At 38.0% G+C, this 25,543-nt stretch overlaps 1 long non-coding RNA gene across 1 annotated transcript in view; it reads left to right on the top strand.

The window, feature by feature from the left end:
- Positions 1–881: 881 nt before the first annotated feature.
- Positions 882–25,543, top strand: part of LOC103459522 (uncharacterized) — a 97,280-nt gene continuing 72,618 nt past the window's right edge. Inside the window, exon 1 of the long non-coding RNA XR_001776222.1 lies at positions 882–995. This is a non-coding gene — a long non-coding RNA (uncharacterized LOC103459522). The remainder of the gene's footprint in view (positions 996–25,543) is intronic.

Raw genomic sequence — 25,543 nt, 5'->3', positions numbered from 1 at the left:
TTTGGTGGCAGCATCATGCTGTTTTTTGTTTTTAAAGTTAATAGAAAATGAAAGTTTTTATTATACATTTTGCCAACATTGTATTCTCTGATTGCTGTCTGTGGGATTTTCCTTTATAAAACGCTTGGAGTGAACAAATGAATAAATTAAAAGATTTAAGGATAAAAAACAAGCTGTATAGAACATAAAGTATACCAATGCCTCCCCTCCCCCACCTGTTTGCTGCGCTCTACCTTCACATAAACTACCTGGAAGAAACCTCTTCTTCACTAAGTTGTATTGAAATATTTTTGGTTGTAAAAAACATGGACGGTCTTGGTGGGAACCTCTCCCTCGCTCCCTTACAGTGTGAAACCTCAGAGCTGTTTGCCTTCAAGCAGCCAGCTTGTTCAACCAAAAACCTCATGTTGTGTTTACCCTTCAGAGGAGGCGGGCCGATTACGGCATACTTAGAATTTATTGACTAATCATCTCCGAAAGCCTCAGCATCCGTCGTTTGCGCTAAGGTTTTCTATGATAATGATGCCTCCCCTCTGTTCTCCAGACTTTATATTCACCCATCAACTGAACTTATTTAGGCTGTCTCCTCGGGAGCGGGAGGGAATTCAGGTTTTAATTTGCCGGGACGGGGGGATGATTTCAGACGACCTTGGATGGGGGAGAATAAAATGTCCCTATAAGGACCCCGAAACTGTGAGCTGGTGGTTGTTACAAACGCCAGAACACAAAGCAACAGATCTGTCATCCATCAGCAGTGTAAGCCATAAAGAAACTGTCAGGTTGTACATTCAATCTGTACTCCTGCAGCTGCTGCACTACATGTAATGCAAATTGATTTTTTAAATTTTTTTTGTTGTTGTCTTTTTTCTTTTAAGGTGAACGCGCAGCTCTTATCAATTTCTGTTCGAGAAGTGAGCGGAGATCATCTGTGACAAAGCCTTACAGAAAGACTTTGGGGAGGAAAAAAAAAGAAAATCTCTGGAATCAACTCCCCGGTAAGTCTAAAAATGAGCATCAGCGCACCAAAAATAAGACATTCCCTCTTTTTTTCTTTTTTTTTTGCTTTTTAGACTTTAGCCTTGACACCAATTATCATTCAAGTATGCCACTATGCTGGGAGATTGCTTTCAATCAGACTTTTGTGTAAAACTTTGATTGAAAGAAAAATGGAACGGCAGACATGTAATCTCCTCGGTAGGGTTTGTAACACAGTTTTCCCATAATGCATCATGAATCATACTTGGTGAGGCAGCAGATTATCCAAATCTGAATCATCCAGTTTGAATCATTGCAGTCTATAGAGAATAGATCATGATCAAAAAGCAAATAATTTTTTTGGGTGGGTGGCTTTCTGGATGGTTTTGTAATTCATCATGTTGACTCCTATAATCGGACGTCTATAATCGGACGAGCGATAAAAGCCAGTTTGGATAGGACAGGATGTACAGAGAGACGCTTCTGTGAAATAGAAGAAAAATCTGCATAGTCGCTTTCTGAAGGGATTTTCTATCAACTGAGATGAACTCAGTACTTTTTATTATAATATGTATATTTGACAAAGAAAGAAAAAAGGCAGAAGTTCTCAGATGGAAACCGGCTGTTTTCTTAGATGATCCCACAGGTGGAGGTGACCCCGTCGTGAACCGAACATCGATAATAAAAAGGCTTGACATCAGACAAAACTCATAAACGTTATGTAATAACAATAAATTCAAACCATTTGACAAGTATGACAAGTATGACTTATTTTGAATATCAGGACCTCAAAAATAAAATGCGTGAAGCTACATCTGTATGTATTTAAACAGAAGTAAATATTACTGAAGTTAAAATGACTGCTCTATTCCACAATCTTCAATTTGGTTGTCCCTACTGCTTGTATAAATTTTCTAACACAGTTTTTCTTTCCACTTAACTTTCCATTCAGTTGTTTTGATAGCGACCTTACGGTTCTCGGGTGTTTTACAACTATGAAATTCACCAGTCTTCTTCATGATTATTTAGGCCACAAAATGCTCCAACATTTCCATCTAAAAATCATTCTTTTATTGTTATTCTGTAATATCTGGTTTTCTGAGAAAATGATTTTTGCGTTTCCATTAGCTACAATTAGAAATAAAATTTTAATTCATGTGTGCAGTTACTCAATATTGAATTACTGAATAATATTATAATTATTGAGATTCATCTGCAACATGCCTTTTTTTAATATTAGCAGAAAAAGTATGCAGATCTGCTCAGTTTAGATTTTCTATTCACTAAAAAATGTTTTTGAAGCAGTTTTGCTTGTTTGCTATACCACAAAAAACGTAAAAGAAATCAACACTTTCAGCAGTTTACAGCATATAGTGCTTTAAAAGCCAGAACCCCAAGCAGAATAACTGCAGTGAATTCGGCCACCGGCTGGAACAAACGAGTGGCTTTGTGTTCCTAACGAACCAAACGAGACGCATCCTTCTCACCGATAACCGCTTCTCCGTTTCAAACCTGGTTTTCGGCGGCGTCAAACAACAAGCAGAATATCAAATCTGACCTCTGAGGTTTGGATTCGTTGACACCTGGTTTTTCACTCTGGGAATCTTGGAGGTAATTGCTTTCGAGAGGGTCCCTGATCCATTAACGCCACGCGCCGCTTCCCAAAGCTGGAAACATGATATGTATTTGACACATGTCCTCTTTTCATCTTCTTTTATGTCAGAGCTACTTTTGTGATGTTGTTTATTTGGGGTAGATGTTACTTTTCAGTTGCAACCCTCAGGGAAGGTTGACTGATTTAAAAGTCCACATTATGAGTTTTCTCCCCAGGGTTCACATGCTTCATCTACACTTATGAGCAAATCCCTTTTTTCTTTAAATACATGTTTTACTTGGATAAGCTGGTAAAATAACGTTTTAAAGATATACATTTGTTTCCTTATATTGCGGCGTACCCAATTTCTTTGTAATTATATCAAAGAAGCACAGAGACACAATATAAACACTGGGAGTCCAATTTAATATTCACTGAAAAATGAGTTCCACTAAAGGGGAAAATATGCAACACAGTCTCTTTTGCTTCAGGAGATTTATGCAGAGCATAACTACTTCAAAACTTTTGTTTCCATTTTCTTTTAACCTTTTTGCACATCTTGTCATTTGCAGCTACAAATTTCCGTGTTTTCAGGTGGACAGTTTTATTACATTTTTATGAATTTATTAATCTGATATTTGTGTCATGTCATGCTTTCATTTGAATGCTTATGAACTTTCACCAAATGGAGCTGTCTGAGCTGCTCCAGAGGCGATGTTTTCTGCAGCAGAACCAGGCCGTCTGTCAGGAGTTTATGATTCTTTGTCCTTGGCATGAAAACGATGTGTTGACTCTGTCTCACAGAGCTTTTTACTCTGAGCTTTTACTCTGACCTGCTTGATTTTGTAAGCTCTCATATCATGCTGCATGGTGGTAATAAATCTGACTGAGGATTTTTTCCCTCCCCATTTTATTGGGATGTGATGGACCAACATAAAATCAAAATAACTTGTAAAAAAAAAAAAAAAAAAAAGAAAATCCCCACAGTACGATGCTGCCACCACCCTATTGTAAACAATGACATATGCAGATGACCATTTCTCAGATTATTTGCAATTGTCTGTTTCCATTTTCACATGATAAACTCAACAATTCACCATGAAATATGAAAGCATTTAGGAAACTTGTTTTACTTTCGCAAATATATAAACATTCAAGGTACTTTTGCAAAAGGGGTTGACCAGTAGTCTTAGTCATTTGGTTTGGCTCACTTTCACACTTTTGTAACTGGACCAAACCACTTGAAGAACATCCTACAACTATGACAGCTGCTTGTTTTGGGGAGCAATCAAAAATAAAGTGGCTAGTATGAGCAACAAGCATGCATTTCAAGTTGTTTTAACATTTAATAATAATAATAAATCAACTATCTTATCTGAGATTCTCATGGAAAAATTCTTGTGATAAGACTGACTCACAAAGTACACTATAGATCTCAAGAAAGTGTTTAGATTCATATTTAATACAAATGAATGAATGAAAACTTGATGTTGTTTGCCTGAGAGAAATGCTTCTGACACCCAAAATGTTCATTATAGATTCATTTCGGGTGTAGATTCATTTGAAATATTAATTTTCACCAGGAAAAATTCATTTATGGATATTTGACTTACGGATATAATCTGGTTGTTAAATAATAACATATCTTGCCATATTGTTACACATATAAGTTTAGCTCACATCATAAGACTTAGTCATACAGTAGGTAAATATGCTGTTTTATAGTCCTTTACTTTATATTATTACGCATAACTTAATCACTTAACTTAATTTATTTTGGTTTCTGTGCGTGTGGACCACTAGGGTTGTTACCATCACCTGGTAAAACATTCCATGCTAATAGCCTTAGAAATATTTTTTCTGTAAAGAAATGTACATGTTCAGTGCCACTGTACACAGCAGATTTTGCATCATTCCTTGTATTTTCTACATGGTCTGTTTGCTTTCATTTTGTTAGTGAACCACACTGGCATTAAACTCGGAGTGAACAAGGAGCTATGTTTTCAGGCGGTCCAAACTTTAAATAAGTTTTCACACCAAACCCAAGGAGTCAGACTATTTAAGGAAACAAACAGCTGATTTTCAAAAACGTTTACAATTATGCAGTTTTTAATAATTGGCTGACAATTACTTGCAGTGTTATTCAAAAAATATTATAGAAAAGGTTATTTAAAACATAGCTTATCTATCTTTTCAGATCTTTTACAAAAACATCTGCTCTGATACAAAAAAAAAAAGATTATAACGTCATGTAAATTTTCCTTACAGATTTTAGATGTTGTTGACTCACCATCTGGGGCAGCAAGGCCTGGGGGGAGTGAATTTATCACCTCACAAAATAAACTTTGTGATTTGAAGTTTGTGGACAAGCCGTCTCAAACCGAGAATAGATGTTTGCTTGTGACGCCCCCAGGCCTTGCCGCCCCGGGTGGTGAGTCACGCGTATCTTAAATCCACCATTTAGATGAGGTTAAAATCTTTATTTTTCAAGTCAGTTAAAATGCCTCTCAGTCAACTACAAATCCAGATTTGGGGGGGGGGGACATACTCTTGTCCTGTAGTTTTTTTAAAACTGTACTTCCACAAAGGATGTACATTTGGACACAGAACCTCCAGCTCTCTTTAACACAGGATTTATCCTTCCTGAGCACAAGGACAATAGCCTCCTCGGGCTGTGACTCATTCTTTCCAGCTGACTCTAATCACCAGCTAATTAATAGTTGATGTGCCAGCTTCCCAAAAACACAACTGCTATTAACCTGCGTGTGCTATTGATTTAGTCTTGCTTTAGGTGTTGAAGTGGACTCCTGTGGGCCAAACGCAAGCCCTAATATTGCACTAAGGTGAAACCATAAAATCTTTACAAACATCCTGAATGGTTTTAGAGGAGACTGGGGGGCACGGGCTACACAAAGTCATTTTGGAGATTTGGTGCTTTTGTTTCCTTATTAGAGCACATCTCTGTGGCCACTGTTTATGTCAGTTCTCTTGTAAAATAGCAAAAGATGGAACAAACGTAAAATTTGTCCATAAAAAATATACACAGTGGCCTCCAGTTTTATTGGCCCTCCTGGTAAAGTTGGATAAAAAGACTTAAAATGAATACGCATGTGCTACAGGAGCACAATCTGAAAAACCGAAACCTCCAATAAACTGGAGTAGTTACAACATTTTTAGAGCCAAAATTATAGAACAGTTCCATAAATATAAGAAAATCCTCTTAAAGTGTATAAATAAAATTTAAGTTGAGTCTTTTAGTATGACATAAAGGCCCTTTTTGGTAGACCAAACAGCAAAACACACCATTCTGATCGTAGCTCAGAAATGAATTAATAGAGAGCTAAAACATTCTCCATATCCACAGTCAGTGTATAGATTTTTTAATTTGAATAAAGTTGTTGATGCTTATTGAAAAACACCTCATTTTAATTATTTTAGTATTTGACAAAACGGAATTACAAGACATAGATTCACCTTTTAAGTTGACCAGCACACACTTCAAGCCCCTATTGCTCACTGTTGAGCACAGTGGAGTAGTTGTGATGCTGAGGGCTTCTATCTGTTCCAACACATTCTCTTTCCTCAAACGCTAAATTGATATTTCTTATCTTTTGAACAATACAATAAGACTTCTGATGAAAAACTACTTGATTTTACTTAAATGCCACAGTATCACTTCTGACCCATTAATCTTATTTATGCACATTTTTGAATCAGTAACTAAAAAAAAAAACTTGTAATTTCAGCTGCATTGTCTTTGTCTAATTAGCTTTCTAGCTGCTAATCTGGTTTTGCTTAAACAGCTAAAATGTTTTTTTTTTGTTAACACCATATTCATATCGCACTTAATAACAGACAGTCGTTAAATATGATAGGGAATGGAGTCCCTGAGACAGAGCTGCTGCTTTGCTTGAACAATCATAACATCAGTTAAATAAGCTCTGCAGCTATTTGACAACCTAATCTACAGCTTTCATCAGGAGGCTTCTTTTTTTTTCTTTTCTTTCCTCCACCCTCACTGCGACTTTTTCCTCTCTCCCTTCTGCCCCCGCCGCCTTCATCTGCTCGGTTACATTAATAAATGAGATTTCAGAAGACGACGCATCTGCAGTTAAAGTACAAAAAGAAAGAATCGCACTAAAACCGTCTCCCCAACGACGCATGTTTCACAGCTCGCAGAGGCGGCTGAATTAAGGCGTGATGCAAACATGGCAAATTGAATCAATTTGGCTGCTCTAAATAGATGCGATGCGCTGGGTCTGAATGCTTGAATGAATAAGAAAGAATTTCAGAGTTTAATGATGTTTTTTTTTTTTTGTCAGTCCATTGCTTTTTCCTTTTCTGCATAAAAAGTTTTGGGAAGATTTATCCGCACGACAACGTAGATGTCTGAAAGTAAAAAGGCACAAACATGACAACATCCACGCATGTCTTTGTGAGCCTTGGTAGATGTTAATATACTTGATTACATTACGCTATGTTATGAGCTCAAACTTCTATGTATTTCATTATTATATTCATATTTGTGATTGACCAGAAAATGGCAAACTTTACATCTGAAAGACCCATCTTTGTCCTCTTGCTCATCTAAACAGAATTCACATTTATTTACAATCTTAAAGAACTATCATTGTACGGATGATTTTAGATTTAAAAATAAAAACATCTAATTTAACATAAAGGGGAACTGAATCCATTTTCTGTACTACTAAAAATCTATGGGAAATAAATAATTTTGCAACAAAATGTTCTTGCTTGATTGGAGTCATTTTTCTAAAGAAAATGCTATGAAAGTATTGCAGGAAACCATAAATCTTACTTTAGATGTTCAAACCGGGTTTGTACATATGAAGAAATATATTTTTGCTCCTTATTTTCCTCACGTCTTCTGCAGACTGGACTACTGGATCACTTGAAGATGCGTATATGCTATTATTTTGTTTAGGTTGATTTCAGTTTTATCTTTGATAGCATTTAGCATAAGACCAAACACTTCTTTCATATGTATGCTACATCACTTGTGGCGAACTTTAAACATGACTTCCCTTTAGCTTTCATTAACAACTGGTTTTGATTGCAACTCTTCCACAAAGGCCACGTTTTTTTAGAATACAAACTTAACACTTGTCAACAGATACCCTCAACACGGACGTCTAAGAGCTGTGGTAGGACGATCCATCATCCGATCAACTTGAGCAGCTTCCTCCGCCATGTTTGACTGTGGGAATGTTGCGCAATGTTAGCATTTACCGCTAACATTCCATAAAAAAAACAGGCCTAAAAATGTCACAACTGTGCCCTACGTCGCACTGATCGATCACTTAAAATCCCCCAAAATACACAGAAGGGCAAGGCAAGACCACAGCGGTAAGAAAATCTGTAAGCCAAACACTAGGGGACGTTTTTCACTAACAAGCCTGTCATCTCTGTTGACGTATTGATCAAGAGTAGCCTTCCTATTGTGCGGACGCTCTGCAGCACTTAAAGATGAACACAAAGCTTCGAGCGGTGCAGACACATTGACAGGCCCTGATTAAATCAGCAAAGGTGGCAGCATTGCTCATGACAATGATAAGACAGAGGGCACTTATCAAAGGAAAAAAAAAAAGCCCAACGTTGCTTACTTCTCCTCCGAGTAGACACTCATAGATGCTGATGGAGGGAATTAATTTGAGCTCAGAAACAAAACATTTGTCATTAAGCTGAGCGGTCACCTAATGCAGAGTCCTGCATGTGAATAATTGTTTCCAAGCGTTATGTTTTGCCTGTCAGTCAGAGGTGCTCGCCGTTGGCTGTAATACATCTGAATTAGGCACCCGGCGGCACTCTGTCACGCACGCCCCGTCGTAAGCCGTTAAATACATAAATCGGGTTTAAATGAACACACACGCCAACTTGTCTTGCCTGGTTTGCAGGGTAATTCATCTTCCAACGCCACGATTCTGTTATGCAGTCAAATTGACAAGTAATCCATCGCTCGTGTCCTTGTTGTCGACATTAAGGTCATTTCGGATTGTTGCATTGAGTGAAAAGAATTTGCAACACTTCACAGCAGGAGCGGCAGGACACAAAACGCAGCGCAAGCCATTCATATACAGTATATGAATGATATACTGTAGTATATCAGTGATATGGCAATCTAAATGTGCTCTTTTATATGGGCTTAGGTTCAGTTGTTGCACATGGGTTGATACGTGACTTTTAGCAAAGATTCACTTTAATTCACAGTCAGCTTAAAAATCCTGTTGGTATGGCAACAAAACGGCAGCATCATGCATAATACCTGTCAGACATGTTTCTTCCACTAAGATTTGTACTTATATTGAAGGTGAAAAAAAAAGTAATTTGTGAAATGTTTGCTTTCATTGAAGTAACTTTGTAGCAATGACAGCCATGAAAATCAATGTGTGTCTCTACAATCTTGGCACATCTGTTTCGCGGTTTATTTTCTCTCATTCTTCTCTGCAGATCATCTCAATCTTAGTCAGGATGGACTGGCAGCATTCAAATACAAACATATTTAAGTCCTTATGCAAATGTTCAGTTGGATGCAAGTCTGGGCTCTGGCTAGGCCACTTAAGGAGACTCTGTTACGGAAATTTTATTATCAAGGAATGAGAAACTGTTTCAATAATAAGAGAAAGATTAATCTTTGTCTTTAAGTTTCTTTATTCGAAGGCAAAAGCGTTCGAAGACACTTCACACTGAGCGCAGTCAGTAGAAGAGCACTGAGCAACACACATCACATCGTTGTATAGTCACAGCAAGACAAAGACCCTCCCAAAGTCTGATGTTATCTCTACTGCCAGATGGCCACAGAGACACCCTGACCCCCTCCTCATGAACTATCTCTCACCTCTTGGAGGAGATGATTTTATGGCAGGAAAGATAGCTGATACGGATTTCAGGAGGAACTTTTAACACTTTGTCAGTTCATGGGTTCAGGTCAAACRGGGYACAAACTACATTCCACACATCAGTYCTTTAAGACAAYTATCAGATCAAGCAYTTTACCCAAGATGTCTTCAGGTCTCTTCTGCTATCACRGCTGYRGAAACATCTAAACATTATCTGCAAACTTATTTAATGGACAAACACATCTTGCAGAAATACAAAAACAAAGCAGATATTATCAGTAAATAAATGGTAAAAAGTATTATCAGTTTCTTCAAGAATGAAATAAGACTACTCCCGAGTTGCAATCATCTCAGAAGACCCAGCATATTTGTTGACTTTCTTAAGGGTGTTTCTGTCTCCACGAGGAAAAACCTCTGCTTTAGTGACCACCGTCTCCATTGATAAGTGTCTTTCTAACTGGTCCATGTCTGGTTTGGTTCTAGCCAAGTTCAGTGTGTTGACGCTCCAACATTGTATTGTAGCTTAGCTGACATACCCTCTCTCAGCATACTTGTTCATAGCAGGTTGCTCAATCCAGTTGACGCTGTGTGCGCTTCTTCTGCCACAATTGATAAAGAGGTTTGAACCAATTTATTGGCACAGATTTCCTTAATTTTAGGAGATCTGTAGTCAACCGATATTTATATGTGTTGCCGATCTTATCCACCAATTTTATTTACCTCAGCAAACATCTAAAAATTAGCCACCGTCCTCTTCCAGCTTCCCGTGAGAGAAGTTTGACTGATAGGCTGTCATATGACCAGGTCATGTCTGCACATTTGATAACAATGGTCACCATTTCATATAATTGTAACAGTTGAAACAATTAGAAGTTAATTTACATATGTTTTTTGGAAAGGCAACAATTTTTAAAATGCTAAGTTTCCATTTTAACAAAATGTGGGAAAACTGTAAATGAGTCCTTTTTGGTGACACTGCAAGTGGTATAGAGTTCACTTTGGATACTGTGCTTAGAATTTGAATAGGTCCTGATTCATTGTATTGAGTCATGGATCATGACTCATTATATTTTATTATATTTTAAAATAATTTAGGGAACAGAGGGAGAATGGGACCTTATGTTTCGCTAACCTTGCTATAAGACATGCTTCAAAGAAATCTTCAGAAGGATAAGAATCTTTTTTTTGTCTTAATTAATACACCCCACCCACTATGTAATTATTAAAAATGGATTAAAAGCTGTAACAACTTAAAAGGAAGTGGAAACTATTACTGGTTAGTATAATAGTCACTAAAGTGTTCTTTGGTCTCCATGTACAGATTTAATGGGAAGAATAGAAAAGAATCAAGGGGTGCATGTCTAAAACTCTTTTGTTTCGGCACAAAGGCAACTTGCACAGTGTCATAATAAGACTTGTGTGTTGTTTTTCTTTGGCTGTCACTCTTTATTAAAGAACTGCCTTTAAAACTCAGCAGCTAATGCAGGCTGTGAAGACTTTACTTTCTCCAGACTTCCATCTGTAGTCATCATAAATGCTCCTTTTTTATAGAATATTTCAGCAAGCTGAGGACTATCCATGGAAATCACATCTGGCCCGGTCTTATTTAAAGTCGAGCGACTTCTGTAATATTCTGCCCTATCCTTCTCTTCTGTGCTTTCTGGAAAGCTCTGAATGCACTGAATGTGAGAATGGTTATTTTACTGTTTAACAAAATAATTTCTCAGTCATTAAATACTGATCTTATTGAAGTTATTGTCATTCTGCTTTATTTCTGGATATTGTTTAAGCATTAACACAGTGTCTGCCCCAGTTCGAATTAATGATTTTTTAATTAACATGTTTTTACTTGTTCTTGGCTCAAAGAAAACTAACTGAAAACACTTGTTAAAAAACGTATAGTTTGTCTTGTCTGTCTTTCCAACCTTTCCAAACTTTTAAGCAATTACTCATCTGTCTAATTTACTTGCTTAACTGAGCTAATTTTAGCCCAACTAAATGTTAAAATGCTAAAATCAATGTAACCACTAACAGAAATGAGCTTGACTGACGATTACAGAAGAAGAACCCACAGATTTTGTAAAACAGCATATTATCACTACGGAAAGATAAACATTTCTTAGTTTTTATTCTTTCCAGTCAGGTTGTTATTTTTAAAAATAGTCATGATTGTTTCCATTCTGTGAGCCTGTTATCTATCCAAAGCTTCAAATATTTGGATTGTCAGGGAGGATAATTGATCATTTATCAGTAGCCACCATGATTGACTGCAATCACATTTTAGCTTGATAGACGTTATGTTTTCTGACTTCTACTGTTTTGCTTTTCATATTAATTCTACGTATATACTATCTGTCTGTAGCTCATTCAGTAAATGTTTGTCAGAATGAAAGTGCTTTTTGAAAATAACAGCCTCGAAGCAGCTATCAAACACAAAGCTCTTAAATGTCACGTTTTCCTTTGTTGTAAGCAGAAAAACCTCATGATTAACCTTTGGACAAACAGTTTCCATCTTGAACAATTTCACTGTTGAGCTAAGCTAATTTTGGATTAATGCTATTAATGCTGCTGCTTTGGCTGGTGAATCTAATAGACTCTATAAACCATTTAAGCTGGACTTATTGTGGTGTTTTTGCAGCTAGTATTAAATTACGTAGAATATGTAATTGGTGATGTTTTGTTACTCAATGTTCATTTTGTTTTCTTGCCTAATTCTTAGCAAGAAATATACACTTTGACATTTTTATGCTTTTTTTAATTTATTTTCTTTTTAAAACCCCCATTGTTTTGTATTGTATTTATATATTTATTTTTCATTTTCGGGTGTCGTTAAAGCAGTCACCCACCCCAAAAACACCAAGAGATGATTAGGAAATAAAATGACTTTAATGCTGAGAAAATTCTGTCTTAACAATAAAACTGAATAAATTTAATTAGTGTGTATTAACTGTTTACGAGTAATAAATTGTATGTTTATTGACTCTTAGTTATTTGGAACATGTGCTTTTTAACATTGTTTGAAAGCCATTTAGCATAAATTAAAAATAAAATACAAACTGAGTGTTAAAACAGTCAGTAAAAACTTTAATTCTGCATTGCTGACAATATGTACAAATGAAACAATTTTGACCCTGAGATTTGGGGAAATAGCTGCAAAGCCATTGTCCTCCACAGGCACTCCCTTTATTTATTCAGCACAGAGAAAAGGACACATATTGTCATGTTGTTTTTCCCCTGTAGGGAAACTGCTGGCCTGGTCAAGAGCAAAACCTAGGCAGCTCTGGTGCAAATGAGTTCCTCCTGAAGCCAGTCTGGGCCTCACTGAATGCTCGTTTAGCTGAAATATATTCACCCTCGTCCTCTCTAGTGAATGCATGATCATCTAATCGTGCAAACAGTAACTCCCCAATGCAGTTGCAAAAAAAATTAGAACACCAAATCATAGTTTGTTGTTAGAATAAGGTAAGAGTCTTGGCCCGAACCTTTTTTATTATGTTTTAGAAATTATTCAGATTCACCGACGGGCAAATTACTAAAACGGCGCTTTGTTTACACCTCACGATGTTTACTTGTTTACTTTCTCCCAGTAATGGTTTACTTTGGGAATTGTCGGGCATTTTTTCGATTCAGAAATGTTTATTATCCATGCCTGCAAAGACCAGCAGCTGCTCTTTCATTATCATCCATTCGACTTTGCCGTTTCTCCTTGTCCGTTCGACAACATTTTTTCCCTTAACCCACGGCACATAATATCTATCATCCACCATGCCAATGAGCCGTGCAGTAAAACTGCCGGTCCTCATATTTATTGAAGCTAATCTCAAAGCCGTCAAGGTGGCCAATATAAAGGGGAATGATGCCTTTTCTTCTGAGACTGTGGAGGAGGCACTGGAGAACGAGTGGGAGGCCAGACCTCACGATGTCACTTGGAGAACTCCTCACCTTTGCAGTCGAAGCGTAGTCGGTGGGCTGTTTCCGTGGACGAGACGCAATAAATAAGGTTTAGACACCAGATATCGAGGTTAATCTGTTAATGCCCTCTGGTTTTTGTAAAGAGATGGCTTACTCTTTACTGTCAGATCGCCGCTTAAAATGCCTCGAGCCATTCAAATCGCTGTTTACTGTTGCACTACCCGGCTCAACATGTGTGGCTGTGGGCTGTTTGTCAGGCTTTCCGACTGACAGCTGATGTCTACAGTCAGTCGGGGAAAACCCATGGGAGGAGAACAGACGTCTCATAAAATGTGATGCACCAGTTAGCCACAGAGTCCTTCTCATGTGTTGCTGTGCTTCCTCCGATGCCCCACTGAGCCGCTACAAATGCATTGTGAAGATTGCCTGGACTTCTTTTGGGCCGGGAAAAAAAATCAGTCAGTCTATTTACCTTTCTGTGAACAAGATGTGGCCACTTACAAGTAAAAGTTTTTGCTCTTTTACCCCCTCCCCCACACCTAAATATTTAAGAATATCTTTAAATACTGTCATTTCCGGATTATAAGCTTCTACTTTTTTCACACCCTTTCAACACCAAGATGTGCTTTCGAGTGCTGTACACGATGCGAGCTATGATGCTAGGGGGTTTAAATGTATATGGTTGATTTATAAATATATATGTACTGTATATATGTATGGAAATTCCCCCCCNCCCAAACACACACACACGTCTTTCAACTAGAGAGCTATTTGTAATCCATAGGGGGGGCCCAGAAAATGTTTGGAAACCACTGGGGGGGCCCAAGAGAAAAAGTTTGGGAACCACTGCAAAAAAGCATTTTACAACTGTTACACCCACAGTCAAACCTGATTCTGGCGTAGGAAGGTCTAGGGTTTCTTTGCTACTTCAGAACAACTTCCAGTAATTGACAGAACTATGAATCCCACTCTGTAGCAGAAACATAAAATCAAGGTTTTGGAAAGACCTGGTCAAAGTTAACCAAAAAAAAGCACCAAAATAGCTGAAGTAAAGCAATTATAAAAAGAAGAGTGGGGCAAAATTATAAAAGCACTCACTGTCAGATAATGCTTTTGGCACCAAGAGTGGAACAGTGAGTTATGGCTTTGTTTACTTTGGATAGCTTCCCCCACCCCTTAATAAATTAAATCTTCCTTTTAAAAACCTTCTTTTGTTTTTACTTCTCTAATATTTGAGTGATGATCTGAAACATCCAAGTCTGACCAAAAAAAAAAGCAAATATTTCGTCATGGCACATTGATGATGCTACTTTGTTTTAACGCTGTGGAGCAAATAATGAGCACTCAGCACATCAGTGCATCCCTCTATGCGCGTTAATGATATGCATAGGTTAACATTTTGCAGATTAATCTCCAAGGACCTGAGTGGGTGCTTTTCTAAAGAGTTCCGTGAAGTTGTAGAAACTGGCACAGTCTGTATTTCTTGTTATCTCATTTGAACGTGGAGGCAGTCTAACGGAACCAAGCCACTGCCGGGAAGCGCTGATTGAGGTGAGTTGAGACTCAAAATCGAAGTCACTTGGGCGTTGTTTCGGTTTCAGGGTATCAGCCGCAGCTGTGTGTTCAGCTTCCACCAAACATTTATATTTACCTCTCTAATAAAAGTCATTGTTGTGTGACTCGGTGTAAATTAGACGTCTGCTTTTGTCATGGATGGCAGAAGGAAAAAAGTATAAATAAATAAAGCATCTCTCACAAGGACGGAGAGCTTCGGTGACTTTTATTAGCTCTGACGAAAGACGGACCTCGTCACAGACGGGTGTGTAAATCTAGCTGAACACGAAGCTGTAATTTAACTTTTTTTTTTCTTTCCATTCACTCTTTTCTACAAGGCCAGAACAAATATCTTCAAAAAAATTACGATTCATCTAAAATACGGACACGTCCAAGTGCAATCGAAGCCGTCACCGGAAACTGTTGGAGTAGATTGTTTTTGGGCCAAAGACTTTGTCACATTCTCATAATTAGTCACACACTCGAGCTGCTTTCTCTCTGTTGGTTGTTTTGATATCTACACTCACCAGCCACTTTATTAGGAACACTTTGATGATTTTAGATTTTCTATTAGCATTTAAACTGTTTCAAGTCCTTTTCACCAACATAAACTCAGTTTGTTGTAGTCAAACAAACATCCCAAAGATGAGTTTGAAGAGGTTCAAACTAAAGCATATGTGCGTGTTTAAGAGGTAAACTTTTAAATTAGTTTAAAACTGCATTGTACCACTGAATTTGTATGGACATTTGGAGCTCTGTCCACTATCACACTCATGTTTTTGGTCCACTTGCATATAAGCTGAAAAGTTTCAAATCTAGTATGTAGTAAGTAGCTCTACTGGGTTCAAAGCCAAAATCAGTTTTGTTTCTGTTAAAGCTTAACCCTCCTGTTGTCCTCGGGTCAAAATGACCAAGATTTGTATGTTTTCCCTATACACAGAAAATGAGGACAACAGGTTAAAGTGATCTTCAATTTTCTAAAGTAATTCCAAAAAAACTTGTAAAGAAGAGTATTTTCTTAATGGACATGTAAACATAAAATACATATATGTGACATTTTTCCAATTATTATTTAAACTAGCTTAATTTTCTTACCAATTTTTTTGCAGTACAGGTGAGAGTACATAAAATAGGTAGCAAAAAAGAAAATATATTTTGACACTGAAGTGAAGTATTCTTAATTGCATCTTGTAAATGATCTCTGTGTCGCCTACAAATGTTGGCGCTGGTCCACATTTTTTCTGGTTCTACTTTTTCCCCCACAAACTTCAAGCTTTCAGACCCCAAAACAAATTTTAAGGTCAGACATTCATAACCCGGGTAAATACAAAGAGCAGCTTTCATTTACTAATCATGAACAAGTATCAGAAAATCAGAAAAAGAACATCTTGGCTTTATAAACAAACATTTTGAAGTGGCCTAATTAAAGTCAGGAGTCAGATATTAAGATGTAGTGACATGAGCATAGGGAAGACATTCAGGGTCAAAAACTTGAAATGATCAGAAGACATATGTGAGGGCAAACCTTTCCCTGCACTGAACCATGTATGCATACATGACACATACTTTGAATTTCACATAAGAAATTGTTTCACACTTGACTCAATTGTGTGGGAGGAAATGTGAGCGAAAAATTCTACTTTATTCATACTTCAAATTTGAGGTGATCTAAATGCACTGGGATGTTGAACATTTCACACATCGCTTGATCTCTATCGCTAAGCTGCGTGTTGGGTTGATGTGAACATTAGTTGAAGTCTGGAGGAATCACCACACCAGACCGTAAATCTGGAATAAAAAAAAAAAAAGAATCGTGAGCCGGAGATCAGAGTGCTAAAACGGAGAGCTATGAGTGGAATCTCCACTGCGTTTGTGCAGCTTCTTAACTAGACTAGAAGACAGTAGAGAACAGTGGCCACTGCCAAAAACTCTGAGGGTGAAGTAAAGACGAGCCCTTGCCATCTGGAGAGCTTGAGGCGATGCAGAAAACAACTTGATGGCTGTTGGACTCGCATCCTAAAATTCTTTTATTTTATTTTTTCATATTTTGTTCTTTCTTTGCCTTTTAACCCTCTTAACAAACCCATCTTAACCTCCTCCATTTCTCTCAGGCTATGATCCTACCCAAATGCAGTGTTTCACATCCCTCCAACACACATCCTCTTTTTTTTTTTTTTTTTGCTTTCGCTCTGAAGGATTTATCACTCCTAATTATCTTAACTATCCTTCTTCATACTCGGCTTGTATCTAGCATATTTAATCTAGGATTCAGCAAGGCTATTAGTTACACTCAACATGCAGAGACTAATTGATTTAAGGAAGCAGGATTTGCTTGTTGGTGCTGATGGGTTTAAATGCTAATACAAGGGGAAAGAGACTAGAGGAGGATGGATATCAGAGGAATGTGGCGCTTTGTAAAAGTATTCTTATTACTCAGCCCTCTCTAGGCATTCATTATATGCTACGATGTATTTTAATGGAAATTTATGTGATTTACTAAGTACTTCCTAATTCTAAACCATTTTTTTTCTTTTTTTACAAATGTATCAGAGTAGCATATCTCCATATTTTAATTTGTAAAAAACATTCAGAAGTCACACATCCATTTCTTTCACTTCACAAAATGTAATCACATCAGTCACACTCTTAGGGTGATTAATCACAATGCTTACTTTTGTAAGCTTGAAATGTTTCCAAATGTTTAAGATGATTTTATTGTCTCAAAAAAAAAGCAAACATATTTTCCAGATTTCCAGGTAGGTTTAAAAGTGGTAATTTTGTTTGAAACGTACTTTAGCTTTAACTATAAACCAATTGTAATTTGGCAGAAGGACTGTGGTTTTATATAAAGGTCCATGGTGGTGTTTTATGTGTCTGTCTTTTTAAATAATTTTATTGGGCACAAGTGGCTTTTATTTGGCAGTAATCTGACATGAAAGGGGCAAACAGTAGGGCAGAAAGACATGAACGAAGGAACCGAGGACAGGATTCAAATTCAGGGCGGCTGCATCAAGGCCATTAGACTGGACACGGTTGGACTGGGATGTCCAGTCTAACCACAATGTTTTTGTAAAGTGAAATCTGTCTCTGAGGTCACCAGGATGACTCTCCTCGCTCATATTTTCACTCTTGTTTGCGACTCTGCACTGTTGACCGCAGTACAAGACCGTGAAACGCGCTGCTTTGAACCAAGTCACCCTCCGCAGGAGAGAGGCTTTGAGGTCAAAATACGTAATGCGATCACTCTGCATTATGTATTTTAGATTCATCGCACACATTAACGTTGATAGCCCTAATAAAATACATTAAAATTTCTGGTTGCGATGCAGCAAAATGTAAAATCAGTCATTTTCTTGTAATTGGTGGCATGTTGTTATGTAGATTTATTCAGAATCTCCTAAATAAATATTTGCTCTCGTCTGGCACATGTAACAGAGTGATTCACAGCCGAAACCAGTCACAGAGCAGCTCAGGGCCAGTTGATTCTTGATCAATGATGGGTCTTGATTTGCTCATTAGGCCCAGATGTGAAGCCTAATTAGGCTTACCAGTCTCAATTGGTGTTGTATCAAAACACACCCACACGCACCCCCCCNACACACACACATGCAAGCAGCCTGTGTCTTACCCACAACTCAGACAGCCTGATCCTCCTGAGTGATCAATGTCTCTGTCATCCCGTGGTGTTGTCCGGGACCCCGGGCGGGGCCAGGGAGCCGCTACAGCCGGGCTCAGGGCTGACATTAGCGGACACGGGGTGAGTGATGTTAGCCTCCTGCTCCCCTGGGGGGCAGCGGAGACAGGGGACCGGGCTTGGCCCAGAGCAGCGGGCCTGGAGAAAGGTCACAGCTCGGGCTGGTGTGATTAATAGGACAAGAAGCTGAGTGTCCACAGTGCCATTATCAATATCGGTGGCCACCAGCTGCCCTAACTGCATATGCAGCAGTCGTCACGCATCCTCCGCTCACGGAAGCGAGGGGAGAAAAAACAAAAAAACTAACCAGCAAATGGGGATGCATCAGCTCGGATACACAAGCGTAGTTAAGTCTTCCTGGCGTGCGCTTGGTTTTGGTCCCATTTGCTCACTGATGTGAGAGGTCAGCTATCAATTAAATCCTGTTTATTCACAACAACTGCTCCGACTCGCCCCGATTCTGGTAATGAGTCACAGCGCGGAAATCCGAGAGGTGAAAGTCTGGGACTGAAATGTCAGCGCAGCCTCTGCGACAAACATGACATTTAAACGGACATCTGTTTCTCTGTTCTGTTTTCCCAACCAACCAGAAATGTTTATCCTAAACACAGGCATGATATGGAAATTAGGAAAGTAGAAGAAAAATATATAAATACGCATATATAATTCTCCTGGGAGTGACGTGAGAAGACGGCACGTCATTATGATAGTTTAGAAACGCTGCAGGGTATCGGAGAGCAGAATCCAAATAAACTGTTTTGAATTTTAAACTATGAATTATAAAATCCTTCTTGCTCCACACACTTAAAATATATTCATAACTAAAACTTTAACATGCTTTATTTAGATTTGGATCAACAGAAATTAGCAAATAATTTTGAAGTTGAAAGGGAGAAAAATATCTTTTTATACAAATACAAATCTGAAAAGTTTGGCATGCATTTGTATTTATCATTGTTTGACTAAGGGTAGTTTCACCTGATGGCCCAGAAGACTCGGTTTGATTAGGGACCAAAATTGGTCAGCAGGTGCGGTTTGCTTTCACACCGAACTATTTAAAACGAACCAAACCTTTTGACAAAACTGTTCCCCTCCTCGCCTGTGGTGGTGCTGCAACATGCACCTCTGAAGGAACTGACACGAAAATGTCTGAAGAATACATGAGCACAACTTCCTCCTTCATGCAACGTAAACAAAAATGGAGGGTCGTCAGATTTTCGTGATTTTAGGAATGATTTTTTTCATCTATTGCAGAAGATAATCAGTCATTCCTCCTTTTAGATAATTTGCTTTGCTTGTATTTTCCCAGAATTCCCTGTGCTACTGTCCACTTCCTGCTTTTGGAGTGGCTTGACGTTCACACATGCATTCAAACCCCAGTAGCATTCATTCAAAGTACCTTACATCCACAACACTATGTGAAGCAAACACAAGTGAAAGATTTGTTTAAATTTTTTTTTTCTCTGAAATTGTCAAATTCACTCTTAGAGCACATTTCCAAGCCACGCAGTTGCTGTGCTTTTCAATCATAACCCAAACCTGTTATTTAACTGCTGTTGTATTTTTTGGCACAATTGGCTTTCCACCTCAGTGGAATCTACTGGGTGGTTGTTAGTTCAATATACTTTTCTGTAAGTCAGCTTGTTGGCAGCTGCACCAGGCAGCGGGAGACTGCGGCCTGAGGGATTCCCACAGCGTCTAGGAACATCCTGGACGGCTTGATGCAGCACCTGTTGTGAGGATATAAAAGGCAAACGCACAAACACACACTGCAGACATTTTAGAAGCTATACTCCAAGATAATACGAGGCTTCAAAACGCTGTTGTGGGTATCCTTACTGACATTAACGAGGTTCCAGAGCTTACTGAGTGCTTCCAACCGGATAGCTACATATTCTACATAAAGACTGATGTTAAATGAGACTATAAGTCTGATTTGGCCATGATTACCTAAGAAGGAAGCTTGCAAGGGCACCTGTCATCTAAACTGTGAAGTTTGGTGTAGCTTCGTCATCTTAGGAGAGACGGGTGCACATCACAAACTAGCTGGCATTTTGAGGAAATAAGAATACACTGAAATATTGAAGAAACGTTTCAAGATAAAAGCCTGGTTAAAGCTTAGATTTTAAAATAGCTTGTCTTCGAAATGTAACAAAAGTCTCTGTCATTATTGTGGCGTTAGAAATACTTCCAATGGCAATAGAGATTTTTGAAATTGTAACCCCTAACATTCAGGAAAGGCTAAATATTATTTATTTATTGAGAAAAAAACGTTGTCCTCCTTCTTTCAACCAAAATTTTTGACATTTGGTTCCAACTGTACTCTTATTAGCGACTTATTCTGATTGCATAGCTTGAAAATGCTAATATTTAATATCTGTTAAAGCAGTTTGTAAATCAATGCACTTTGAACATCATCTTGAAGTTTTACTTTTTCCCACATGCACACTAAAAGAGCTTCACAATAAAAGATTACATTTTAATTTGCATATATTATTAGCTTTCAGTAAAACGGAATAAGTAAAAAAGAAACACTCTTATACTGGCTCCAATAGTGATACTTTCTTGGCTGTTTGATAAAAGATGATTCCTTCAAAGAATAAGTTGCAGTTTCTCAGATCTATCGACTTGCGGTTGTTAAACCGTTTCACTATGGAATAATTCTGACATTTCATATCATCCGATTTGCTTTTTCAAGCATTGGAGGTGATGACAACTCTTGCTGCAGTGTGGCTGATATAGGCAGGAAGAGCCGCTGGACTGTTTTTTAAATGTACATTATTCTCTCCCTGATTTATTTGCCGATTTAGGAAAAAGCTGTTGTCTAGAGGGAACTGAAGAAACAAACAAACAAAAAAAAGACATTAAGGAGGACTTCAAAGTGTTATGGAGACGGGTCTGCAGAAAAGCACGGGCCCCAACATTAGGCAAAATATATCTATTCTAATTACTCAGGAATAAAAGCAGAAGAATCAGCAGTTATATTTGTGGAGCAACGCTGTACTTGGACGTTCTGGAAAACTTTTAACGAACACCCTTCATAACAACCATTGTTGGCACTTGATTCCGGCCCTTTACATGAGGAAGAGGGTTTCTATTGTTGATTTGGTCCAAGGAGAATAAATGTTTTCAGCTTGGTGCTAAAAAGTAGAAGTTACACTGCAGTAACTTTGCCTTGTACTTAAACGTTTTGTGTGAAAATCTACAGCTGTCTGCAGCAAATAAGGTATACATACAGTATATATGGCAGGTAAAAATACTGCAAATAATATGCTTATTTAGGTATAAATTTCACATCTTGGGTGTTATCAGGCTTATAGTCTTCCTCAGTTTTTCCTCCAACTATATCAATGCACTGTTTCTAACTTCAGTCAGATTACTGTAAAATGTTTAGTAGCAAAGATCTAATAGGAAATTATAAGTTCACACAGATTATAACATTTAGGAAAATCAGTTTAATAATCAAATTTAGAATTTATTGAAATGCCTTATGGGAAGAGCTTTATTTTGAAAGAGGCAATGGATTTGTTTTCAGCTTAAATTTGTCTCACCAGTTTTTTTTCCCCATCATTTTTCTGCTATTGTTTCACTGATTGTTGAATCAGACACAGAGTACCAGTTACTATTTGCTTTACTTATTAAACGGTCAGAATCAAAGCATCTTTTACACATGAAAAAGATTTGTGGAGCTCCACAATATCTTGGCTCATTTCTTTTGATTTTTCCATAACGTTACAGAAATCAGCAATGTGTTTGAGACGCTACCTTTAAATACATCTGAATGTGCCTTTATCTAACCTCTTGTCATGTGCATTAACAAATTTGATGGTTGCAAAGCTTTGGCATCCTTATCCAGGCGCTCTCAAATTATGTGAAGGCATAGTCAAGTTTATTTGTATAACGCATTAAACCACAAGGCAGTTCAAAGTGCTTTACACCATAAAAACGCAGTAACCAATTATGAAATGGGTAGTAAACATCATCAAAATAAACAAGCAAATACACATAAGTTCCACTTACTAGTAATCAAAGAGAACTCTAACCAGCTGAGTTTTAGCCTCAGCTGTTTTCCAGTTTTCTGGAAATTTGTTCCAGATTTTGTGGTGCATAGAAGTTAAATGCTGCTTCTCCATGTTTGGCTCTGAGGATGCAGAGCAGACTAGAACCAGAAGATATATGTATGTACATTTCTGAAGTTCAAGAAGGTAATGCGTATACCACTGTTGCAAAATATTTTAACCTTGCTTGAAATTAGATGGTGAGAAAAGTCTATAAATTAAACCTGGTTCACCCACCTGTCTTTGGCAGTCATGTGCTTAGTAAAATTATAAGCTGTGCACTCTAAGCATCTTGTCTTTGTTAAAGAATCTACATGCCAAACACTGTTTGGTTTAAAGAGAACATGGTGGTGTTAGCTGCATCATGATGCAGGAATGCTTCTAGGGGAAAGCTGGTCAGAATTGATTCCAATGTTGGAAGAAAAAATGTTGGTCTAGAAAAGACTTGACTGAGGCAGCGGTTCACCTCATATCAGGACAAAAAGTGTAAAAATATAGTCAATATATAGGCTACAATGGAAAGGTTTAGGTCAAAGCAGGTTTATGAGTTAAAGCTTAGACCTAAATCCAATCAGAAAATTGCTGCTCACAAATTTCCACCTGAATTGACTGGGCATGAACTACTAAAAAGTAATAATTTAATAAAAGATTAGAGAAAAAAATAATATCTTTCAAGATACAGCATTGTTTTCATGATCTTTGCAAATTGGTGGGAAGGTTTTGTCAACACAGTCGGGACGCCCGGCACAGCCAGGGCACGTGTGTGCGCCCGTGTCTCCTGTGTGGCCTGTTGTCTGCTGGTGAGTGTTTAGAGAACAGATTTCTTTGACGTTGAAGGCGCCAAAGCAATACAGATTTGGCAATTAACCTTGATGTCACTGTAATTACCAAGTCACTTTAGTAAAATGAATTAATTTCCCAAAAGGACTCGGAAACGAAATTACCTCCTCTCCTCCCGAAGAGAGCCAATATGGCGTCTGATAATTAGGCTAGAAAAAGTGAGCCGCTGCCATATTTCTGTCTCTCATTGTGTGAAGTCTGTGTAATCTGCCCCGGGAGAGGAGGGGGAGCCACTGATCCACGTGCCACTCCCACTGGTTCCTGTGGGTCCGTGGCGCTTTGACTCAACCCTTTTTTTTTTCTTTTTTTTTCCCGTTTTCCAGCTCGACATGTTTTTATTTGCCTGTGTGGCCCCTTTTGTTTTCCTCCAGGAAACTCATAATCCTCAGCACCCATCATCCACGTTGCTCTGCGCGAACAGAAATTCTTAAAAACTAGCCAGCAGGTGGACAATGCGACGCGACGAGTGGCAACGGTTCTCGCTGTTCGCATTCTGCGACGATGTTTGCACGCCAACGGAGAAACGGAAGGTCCCCCCCCCCCCCGTTTCTTCTTCCTGTGGACCTAATCTGCAGCTTCCTATTAGAGGCCGGGGTGTCTGTCAACCCTGTCATGCTGCTTCAATTAGTATGTAAATTTTAGCGTGTTTTCTTCTAAACTTGGTGGGATTTCTCAGGTGGTGCAAAAATAAGCAGCAGTTGCTTTTGACAGACTACAAAATAAGTATGTGGCTGCTCAGAGACCGTGCTTAAAATGAATATTTGGGAAAGGAGCCTCGGGTCCCTCGAGTAAATTTTGTCATGCCTGGTCTCTAGCGGAGAAACGGGGACCATTAAAAGCTAATTACATTTATTAACTCAGCTTTGCCCAATTGGGTTTTAGTTGGCTGTTTTGTATTTAATAAAAAATCATTATATTTTAAACATTTGTACCACAAGGAGCTGGGTGATGAAAGGTTGCAGAGCTACAACCATATTCCTCCTGGTAAAAGAGCCATTATACACTGAGTCTTAAGGAGCAAATGCCATCAGGTTTTAGAGCTACAAAACCATAAGATAGAGGCGACCTGGAAGATAGATCAATGATTGCCCCTTTTTTAAAAATAGTTTATCAAAACATATTTGGGGATCTTTTCTTACCAAAAGAAAAACAAACATTTGAGTCATGTTTCTCACAATAAATTGATGACAGCAGAGAGCATTTCTAATATTAAAACAGCAAATGTATATGTGGACAGAGGGAGTATTCTTATTTTTCCTGTTAAAAACTTTTATATATGTATCTGTCATAGGAAGTAACATAGTCATGCCTCTACTGACATGAAGAGAAATAAAAAAATAAAAAATAAAACACTTTCTAAAAATCTTCTAGTTTCACCCACTATAATTTACTGCTTGACGACTTCTGTTTTTCTTTGTGTCTGAGCCAAATGAATGAGAATGTATATCAGTATCTTCAGTTCTCTCCCATGCACTAAACTTTGAGTATCACTGAAAATGTCTTTTATAGCCAAAATGTATATTGTAACTGTTCAATAAAGTGGTAGCTTTCAATAAGGCTGTGCTTACTCTGGAGTGCTTTTACATCCTTGTGTAGAGTGCCTGTCTGTTAGCTCTCTAAGCTAACTGTGAATGCTGATTTTCACTTCCACAATGGACAAATTTCCATTGAAACTCGCATTTGAGCTGAAGGCTTTGCTTTCTCGACTTTCATCCAGGGTAGTCATAATGATCTGCACTGATACCCCCCAATTAAATTTTTCCACATATTACCTTATTATAGTTAAACTTGCTTCCACTTTAACTTTATTTGGTCGGATTCAAACATAGAAATGAGATCTGACAACGAAATATCTGTTAAAGAAAAAGTATAAACTCTTTGATCTCTATTTTTAAACAGAGTCAGACAAACTTTTTATTTCCAAATATTAGACCAACACACACCTGTTTGGCTACAGAAAATCATGATGATTCATCTGCTGCTGATGTATAATCACACAATACCTCAGATCTTTTAAAGCCAACCGCGACATTTATTACTGATCTAAAAACAACAGTGA

This window comes from Poecilia reticulata, linkage group LG23 (assembly GCF_000633615.1).
Source record: "Poecilia reticulata strain Guanapo linkage group LG23, Guppy_female_1.0+MT, whole genome shotgun sequence".
NCBI lineage: Eukaryota > Metazoa > Chordata > Actinopteri > Cyprinodontiformes > Poeciliidae > Poecilia > Poecilia reticulata.
The sequence above is the reverse complement of the archived record's forward strand: the minus strand, read 5'-3'. Positions and strand labels throughout refer to the sequence as shown.